This window comes from Sinocyclocheilus grahami, unplaced genomic scaffold (genome assembly GCF_001515645.1).
Source record: "Sinocyclocheilus grahami isolate Dianchi unplaced genomic scaffold, SAMN03320097.WGS_v1.1 scaffold460.1, whole genome shotgun sequence".
Taxonomy (NCBI): domain Eukaryota; kingdom Metazoa; phylum Chordata; class Actinopteri; order Cypriniformes; family Cyprinidae; genus Sinocyclocheilus; species Sinocyclocheilus grahami.
Window position 1 is genome coordinate 633095 of NW_015505639.1, and position 9879 is coordinate 642973.

At 36.8% G+C, this 9879-nt stretch overlaps 1 long non-coding RNA gene across 1 annotated transcript in view; it reads right to left on the reverse strand.

Moving 5' to 3' along the window:
* Positions 1-3586: 3586 nt before the first annotated feature.
* LOC107552886 (uncharacterized) overlaps positions 3587-9879 on the reverse strand; it is a 20599-nt gene continuing 14306 nt past the window's right edge. The window contains exon 2 of the long non-coding RNA XR_001604907.1: positions 3587-3941. This is a non-coding gene — a long non-coding RNA (uncharacterized lncRNA). The remainder of the gene's footprint in view (positions 3942-9879) is intronic.

The following is a 9879-nucleotide window of genomic DNA, read 5'->3' on the forward strand; positions in this document are numbered from 1 at the left end:
ATTCATATTGAAAAGAGAAGTATCTTGTGTTTTGGGCTTACAAGTTAATGTCTTAACCTGCCGATCTTGTTAGCTAATTAATGTTTTCACTATATTTTGGATTTTAATATCCATTGCAGAGTTGATGTTATGCGGCTCGTTCAGTGAATTACTGTCCGACTCAGTGATCAGCCGTAAAACAGTGATTCTGTTCAAATTCCCTATAAAATCTTAAACGATTCCCTTTGAGCTAAATTGACCTGTTTCCCTTACAGCGATTACTGCTGGAAATAAATTTGAGTCACTTCTAAGTTTGCAAAATATAATAAAATAAAAATGTAATTTGATTTTGAATTAGATTAAATTATGTTTTAAATTTTCACTTTCATGTTTAAAGTTAATCGTAACTTTTTTTGTTGCATTTTTGTCATTTTCATTATTTTTTTATTAAATGCATTAATTTATATTTATTAGTTTTACTTTATTTAGTCTTGAGTTATTTTACTTTAAGTTAAACAATGAAACTGAGAAATGTAGTCTTGGCAACTGGCTGAAATAAAGTATGTTTTTTTAGGTCATGGTCAATTTTTTGTTTGGGTCTGTGAGAATGTGCATATCAATATCAATTAAAACTTATAGTTTAAACTGAATGGAATTTACTGACCTTTGGGACTGCAGTTATTGATAATTTATTTCTAGTCTATTCCAGGGTTATTAATGTTAACTAAACCTAAACATCTTTGTTAACTTAAATAAAGCTGAAATCAAATAAAATATTAAATGCAAAATAAATAAATAAAATGTTAAATAAGCTAAATGAATAGTGTTTATTTTAAAAGAGGAAAAAATCTTCCATATGTTTTCCAAATGCTTCTATATTTTTTGTTGCTAATGTCAAAGGTCATGTGTCAATCAAATTCTATGGTATTTTGATCACTTGTGACTTTTGACATTTCATCACCCTCAAAATCCAGAAACAAAACTACAAAGGTAGATCCAGACTACATTACTGTACATATGGTAAGGATGCATTTTGTGCTTTGTGAGGTGAATTATTGGCTGTTGAAAGCATGAAAACATTGAAATTCAACTTTGTATCATAAAAAAACCTGGGTCCTGAAGCAAAACCAGTTATGATGCACTGCATTAGAGGATAATACTGTACTGACTGTATCCATTCTCCTGGTTAAAAGTGTTTCCAGTGTCCCATGTTTTTTTGAAAACCTCCAGGATAGAGGCCTGAAATGTCTATGGTAGCTTTTTACGGTTTTGCAGCAAGGTCAGTGTTTTTATATTTGGCCAAGTGAAAATTGTGCTGCTCGCGGTAGATGGCCAGTTCCCTCTCCTCTTCTCCTGAGCCAGTGCTTAATGTCTGCAATGCCCTTTTCAACTTGGTCAGAAACACTTAGAATGAATGGACTAATCTCATTGCTCTGGGCCATTTCAAGGTCCTGTTGTCTTTATTCTGCAAACACATGCAAACTTCTTTCTGCTGCGTGGGTCGACGCAGGCATGGGCAGGTGAGTCCCACGGCTCTGAAAACAACAACTGTTTTTTTATCAACATGGCATGCTGCATGCATGGATTTTGGCTGAGCTGCATTTCTAAATCAGTCCTGCGCGATTAAAACAGCAATTTGTTCAGAGTCTATTTGATTAATTGTTATAAATGTAGCGGTGAAAGTTGTTTGAAGTAAGTTCATCTCAGACAGGAGAGGACACAGAGTAAGCAATAAAATTATGCGTGCTAGTGATTTTAGTCTGGCAACTGTTTCCTTTGCATTTCCATTTTTATTGCCGTCTATTCCAGGCCATTGCATGGGTGATAGAAAAGCAAGCTCAAGCCAATTTGTTTAGACTTTTTTTTTCTATGCTAAACTTTTCCATTAACATCCTAACTACAATGAATTATTGTGCATTTAAAAATGTTGGACGTACAATTTGTGTAACGCATAAATTGAATCAGATCAAGGATCAGTAAGCTTGGACTATGAAGTTATCTGATTTGTATTAACGTTATGGAGCAGAAGCCTGACTTTGATTGGTGTCATACAATTAAAAATGAAACCTATTTAAGCAGCACTACAGTATTAGTTTTTGATTAGGGGAAAAAAATTATATATATAACATTTAGAATCTATTCTATTATTTTTGACTAATGGAAACACATGTAATTTGTGTTTGCATAACGTGATTCATTTTAGCATGTATCAAAATTAAGTAAGATAGACTAAAAATACACTGCAACTAATTACATACAAATCATTTGCATTTTTTAACTTAGATATTTGTGTGGGCGTGTATTGATTTATAATGTTTTGTGCATATGGTATATTTTTTATATTTTTAGGCGTATAAGGTGATGTTGGCTATTGAGTTAACTTAAAATTTCCCTTTTAGGGACAATAAAGTATACTGCAAAGCAATGAGGTTATATATAAAGAATATATAATTGTCTAGGGATTTTCAATGCAAGTTACATCATTACACTAATAGGTGGTGAAAAGTGATTTTGTGATTTTGAATCATTCAATCAGTTGATTTGTTCAAAATTCTGAATCATTTGGAAAGTAAAAACATGAGTGATTGAGTCTTTGAATCATTCACTCAACTGATTTGTTTAAAACACTGAATTTTTCTGCAAGAAAACAAGTGAACGACTGAATCATTGAATCATTCACTAAACCGATTCGTTCAAAATACTGAATCATTCAGTAAACTGCTCTGAGAAATTCTGCTTTGACTTTGTTTAATACGGAACTGTTTTAATTGGTAGAGAAAAATACACAAACTAACAGTGTCTAAAATGTAAGTTACTCAATATTTACTTCTTGTTTATTGAAATGTTGTATAAAAGCAATATCATTCATGCTATTGATTACCTAAAAGTGGCACAAATGCCGTGGTATCATTTTGAGTTTCCCGCAATGAGACTGTAATGTAGAAACACCATTATAATCCAAATTAGGTTTTCTCTTCCTTCCTGTAAATTAGAATTCTCATTTGCTGTTCTTTGCTCGTTTGTTTAAAAAAAATGTTTACAGAGCATTATGTATTAAAAAGAAATTCCGGCGTATTTGTTCATGGTATTGTCGTATCCCTGCTTTGAGAAAAGTGTTTCCACAGAGAGCAGAGGATGCTGGGTAAGCGACGGCGGTGCTGAGGGTAGGTTTCGGGTTCCTCGCGCACCTCTGGTAACGCTGACAGCTCCCAGCAGATGGTGAGAGCATTAAAAGCAGAGAGACCCTCCCCCTCATAAAGGCCGCTGTCATAAACGCTTCTTGTCATCAGGCGCTGTGTGGCGGTCCTGAGACGGTTGCCAGGCAACCTGCACTGCATTGATATGCGAGTTGGAGGGAATCAGGGGAAGCCTTCTGCCTCTGGAGCATCAGTGCTGGGCGGTGCGACTCCCACCAAACACGAGCGCTCTCGTCTGTCTGAGAACACACGCTCAAGGCTTCGCAGCTCAAAACATCACTTTAGCACTCTAAGGCACTTAACGTCCCAGTTTTGATCATCTTTTTAACCTCGGAGAAGCAGAACGAGGTCAGGAACACCTGAAGTCTAGGACTGAGAATCCAAGAAAAGAGCTCATGGAGTTGGTTAACGGGGCTTTGGCTAATTAAAAAGAGGTACCGCCAGTAACTGAACCACCCACTCTCATCTGTTCATCCACACAAGAAAAAAAGAGAGAGAGTGTTTTGCACGAGGAGCTCATGACAGCTCAACTCGGGAACAAGTGAGATGAAACTGGGCAGGAAAACACTGGAGCGCCGCGAGAAAACACATCGTCTCTCCGTCAATCTGGAACTCCCTCCCAGCTAAAGGATGATGGGATTCGGCCAGGGATGTGTGTGTGTTTCAGAAAGACGGTCCAGCTCAGCATGTCCGATGTTATGTTCCTCCTGATGCTGTGCAAGGTAAGACGATTCCCGTCTGCTGGGATCCGGAGGCGTTTGATGGCTGAGTACAACAGGAGAAATGAGATTCATGTTCATTGAAATAATTTTCTGCAAAACTTTGTTTGTGAAATTGCATGCATACAGTTGTGTCATTAAATACTGTGAAACAAGAGTGAAGAAAATATTACTATTAATATTGCAAAAGCAATAAGCTGTTTATTCCTCCAAATTATAATAAAGTTACTGGAACTTCTCATGAATTAGTGGAATTTTGGATCGATATTTCAATAAAAATACCATATAAAAGAATCTGTTTCTGGAATCAGCTCAATTTTAACATTATTGCACTTGAAAAATATTCCATTGCTTTACCTCATCAATATAATTTATAATATTTTTAAGCAAGATTTTCTAACTCGGTTTAATGTAATTTAAATGAACTGAAAAATAAATGAATTTTACAGGCAATTTGATCATACTTAATTAAATGTAAGGCAGCAGCTGAAATAGGTGGACATTATTTATAGTGTGATACACTGTGTAGAAACCATTTTCACTCAGAAATTGCTAGTAAATTTCACAAATAATTACAAAAAATACAAGAAACAGAATTCAATGTGTTCAATTTTTTTTTTGAAGTAGGAAGACTGAAATAAAAACATTTTTTAATATACTTTATATTTGTGTTATTTACAACTTTTAAAAAATATATGTATTTTTACATTGCATCTGTGGCATTACGGACTGTGAAAGAAGAGAGAAAAATTATTAATATTAATATTGCAAAAGTAGTGAAGTTACTGGATCTTCTGATTCATTTTGTGCAATTTATGACATTTACAACTGATATTTCAATAAAAATATTTGTAAAAAATCTGTTTCTGAAATCAGTTCAGGTTTAACATTGTTGCACGTTTTTCCGATTTCAACCTAATTTTTTAAAGTTATACAACATTATCTAATTAGATTTTTATCTCAGTTTAATATAAATTAACTGAAAAAAGAAATGAATTTAAATGACTTGTACAGCCAATTTGATTAGACTAATAGACTTTTAAAAAATTAAGTTAAATTAGCTTTTTTTACTGTGCTGATTATGATACACTGGAGATTTTTTATATATTTTTTTTTGTTTAAAAGTTAATATTCTTACACTGGAAAAAAGAAAAAGAAACGAACATGATCTAAAAACAGTAACATCTTAAATGGTTTTATTCAAGTCAGAAATATTATTTAACATCACTGAACCAACCTATAAGCATTCATTTTATACCAACAAAACAAATTTGTATAGGTTGAATCAGGTAGAAATAGCTCTTTAAGGTAAAAACTGCAGTGTATTCATTCTAAAGTATACGTTGTAAATGATTTGAGTATTTGTGACTAAATATGTGTTATGAGAAAGTGCTTTTGGCAGCATTATGTGCTTTAGATTGAATTCCGTTCCAACATATAAAACAGCTCCCGGTCAGATATAAAACAATGCTTGAGCAGTGTTTTCATTTGATATGTATTTGCTCAGGAGTGTGTGTGTGCGTATGTGTGTGTGTGTTTATTTGAACTCATTTTAAATCAACGCCGGCAGCAACACTGTCAGAGCAGCTTAATGTCTTCAAACATTTCATATGCCTGAAATAATTCGAGTGGGAAAAGTTTTGACCATTCACTTCTCCAGAGAGATTCGAGTTTTCTGCTGAGGAATGAAAGTTCATCTGAACACCATCTGTGTTTACAGGCAACATGGCCAAAAGTATTTGTTGGGTTCAAACTCTTGTGCAATAAGTTCCAGAAAGACACTGCATGTTGATCAAGGATGCAGGGGTTTGGATGCATTCAGTATCACCTAATCTGATAACATCTAATCACATTCAGTTTCAGTTGATCTCAAAGGTGTTCAGTGGAGTTCAGGTTAATTGGTATTAAAGAGCCCAGAAAAGCCTCTTCATGTCCAAATATTTTTCGTCATGCACTGCAAATGCGTTCTGGAAGCAAACTCTTTCAATTTGTCTTCTGTCAGGCTGCTCTTGCAACTTGGTTGCATCAAGTCTGGTTATGTGGGATCTCTGCAGAAAATATCATATTTACCAATGCCAAGAAATGGGATTTAGAAAAAGAAAATTGCAAAAATAAATCTAATCTGCAAAGTGACATTTTCACATTTGTAAACTCTGGGTTAGCAATCAAACGTGCATATGTATGCAGTTAATAAAAATTAATTGGACAAAAACAGCAATAACAAGCATGCAGCCTGTTTTAATAATTCTCTATTTGTAAATGGTTCTATGTATCAATCTTTCCAGCAAAACTTTGTCTATGAAATGTCATGTATACAGTTGTGGCATTAAATACTATAAATCAAGAGTGAAAAAAATATTTATATTAATATTGCAAAAGCAATATTAAAGGAATAGTTCAGCTTTACTGACCCTCATGTCATTCAACATGCACATTAAAAAATATTTAGGCCTATTTTTCAAAGTTTTAAAGGGGTCATATGATTTAAAGATCATTATTTTGTGTATTTGGTGTAACAGAATATGTTGACATGCTTTAATGTTCAAAAAACACATTATTTTTCAAATACTGTACATTATTGTAGGTCCTCTATGCCCCGCCTCTCTCAAACGCTTCGTTTTCTACAAAGCCCCTCCTTCCGACAAGCACAGTCTGCTCTGATTGGCCAGCTGACCCAGTGCATTGTGATTGGCCGAAGCACACACACACACACACACACACACAATGCGCAAAACTCCGCATTTGAACAGTCAATAGCAAATACTTAAACTAATAACAAAACAGTAGCTGATTCAGAAGCGCCAGATTGTCATAGCAAAGTCAGAATGACCTCCTCTCCTAGGTTCACGAAACGGTCGTCCATAAAATGCATTGCTGTTCTGTTGTAAGTCATCTTAAAGATTCCTAAATGCATCTACGTCCGGAAGGCCAAATAAAGTGATTTTGCTTTCGCACTGAAACACACAGCGTCTCCCTGACATGCTGCTTCAACACTAACTGCGGTTACTGATACCACGCCTTCTTTCTTTGCGTGCACATTTGGGCGGCATTATGCAAATATTTCCACATAGTGAGGTAGATATGTGGGGGCGTGTTAGAACGAGCCGTTTTAGGGGGGCGTGGCAGAGTCTTAACTTTGATAAAGAACATCTCTTTGGTTTTGAGACTTTAGTCTTTGCAACTTCAGGGATCTTATCTATGCACAATCAGCGTGTAACACTCCAAAGAGAAAGAACAACTTGAAATCGCATCATATGACCCCTTTAAATACAGCATTTTGTCAATCACAAAAGAGGATGTTTTGAATTATCCACGCAATGGAAGTAAAAGGCTGTGCAGTCCTGCTTTGTTTGATCTGATATAATTTATATACTAGTCTATTCTTACATTAGACTTTTAGCAGATATATGCTTAAAAAAGCTGTATTTACTTTGAACCAATTTTCACTGTGGAATTGCTAGTAAATTTCAGAAGTAATTTCAAAGAAACAGCAAGTACACTGCAAACAATGGTTTTTGTAAGTTATAAGTAGAAAACACTATTTCAGTTTCTACTTCAAAATTTCATGTTTAATACAATGTGTTGTTTCTTTGTAATTATTTCTGAAATACACTAGCAATTTCTGAGTAAAGATTATAAATCATACACCATTTCTGTTCAGTGTAACACTAAATAAAACATTACATTCTTATGTCGAAAGACTGAAACAGTATTTTGTAAAACACTTCAATATTTTTTACTGACAACTTATAGAAATAGAAATATTTTTTTACATTGTGCATATTTAAAGTTTCAACAGAAACTCACACGAGGAAAGAAAAGTGATTTCATGAAACACTACAAAAAAAAAATCTAGGATTGCTGAAATCTCTCAGATGGTGCATCGAAACACTCTGTGGATGTTTTTGTTACTGTACAGAGCACATGCATATTTAAAGAGGCCTTTTATGATTGGTTCTTTGCTGTGAAACCACGTTTGAGCACCGTGATGTTTTACTGGCAGCGTCATTTGAGGTTTGCAACACATAAAGTGTAGCATCACACACTCTTTTGATTTCTAAAAGCGTCATTTTTCACCTGTTTTTTGAGTCTTTTTGCAACATCTGTCACCAGCACTCAAATGCTCAATCCTAAAACAAAGAGCATGAGCATTTACACTCAGGCTCTACAGATGGCTCATGGGCTTTATTCTTAAGTCTTTATCAAATGATATGTCCAGAGCACCTCATGACCAATGTTCCTGGACTAAAGTCACACAGCTTGGCCGGCTCGATGTGGTTTTCGTCCCAGCTGGCCAGTTGGTAAAGTGGTTTTGGACGCTGTCCACTTTGTTTCTGAGCGCCACACAGCTGCTCTCTCTAGTGAAGCTGTTTCCAGCCTCCTATCCTGGCACGTCTGACACTCTCTAGCATGTCTTCTATCAGCGCGGAGCAGTTGTCTTCATGCATGAGAGCACATCTAGTGTACAATAGGAGGGTTTGCTTTGAGGAAAGTCCTGTTTATGACTCTCTCAGAGGATCTGCGGCCCGCTATACATCACACACACACACACACACACACACACACACACACACACACACACACACACACACAATAACCTCAACATGCACTAAAGTCTTAATGTAGTGTCTTTTTGCTTCCAAAACGATCTGAAAAAATCTTTTTTTTTTTATGAAACAGATTATTGAGCCTTAGACAATATGCATGTTTTTTGTTGAGCATCATATTTAATTCATCAGGTTTTTATGGATCATATAGTCTGACATAGTGAGAATATGGAGGGGAAAAAATCAGCTCAGTTTTATTCAGAGACTCAAACCGAGCAAAAATATGCAATTCAGTGCAGATGCTGATATTTAGGCTATATGATGAAATTCTGATGTTTGTAATGTAAATCAATGAGATCTTTATAACAGTACAGCAGATACATACAATTATATAAATATCTGTCATCACTATTAATCTCCAATAATATGTCTTAGTAAAATGAGAGTGAAACGCTCCAAACATATAATGCAGTGATTGAGAGCTGAAGAAATAAAGGCTCCTCAGAAGATGTGAGATGTTCTGGAGGCTTGTGAAGATCATTCCTCCGCTGAGGAACAGTGAAAGTAAAGCTTCTGGAAACAAACGCTCCTCAAAAGATCCTGAGGATCAGATTTGAGACTCTAAAACATGATTGATGGAGAATCAAGTAAAGCTGAGCTGCTTCAGTGCAGTAAGTTTCCCCTTCAGGAACTCGAGCTGCGTCGAGTCGCTTTGGGAACGCCCTTGCGTGACCGCGTTCTGAAGCACGTGTCAAATCCGTCCAATGGAGTAGCGAGACGTCACGAGCAGGGTGACGTAAGCACCAGAAAGCATAAAGGCACATCCGGCCGGGCGCAAACCAGCTTCTGCCCTTCAGTAGCGCTCTGTGTATGTGTCTGTCTATTTACTGTTGTCTGTCCGCACAAGCACTCATATATATAAAACAATGAGAAAGTCTATGGCGAGCGAACGGCATTACAAACGCTGTGTTTCTCCCTGCCCACGATATCTGGCGGCAGGGGATACACACGATGTGTGTGTCGTTTGTGTAGGAGCAGAGCATGCGCGGTCAGCTTTCCAGCAGCTGATTGTCATCACTGCGAGCTCTCGCTGCGCACGCTCCGCTCTCGCCTGGCTGCGTTTGATGACAGCGGCCAAAGGATTTTCCCTGAGGGGGAATCCGCTTTGCATGATCAAGGTCACGCGGCGATGCTTACGTGCCTTAGACATGTGGAAGAAACGTTGGTTCCTGGTTCAAGGCCCGACGTTAGGGGCTCCTTGTCGTCGCGTAAGGCTAACGACGGATGCCTCTCTCACGGGCTGGGGAGCGGTCATGAGTGGCCGCTCTGCCTAGGGTCTGTGGGAAGGCCATCATCTCTTTGGCACATCAACTGCCGGGGAATGCTGGCCGTGTTTCGAGCTCTGACACACTTCCTTCCAGACCTAAGGGGGCATCA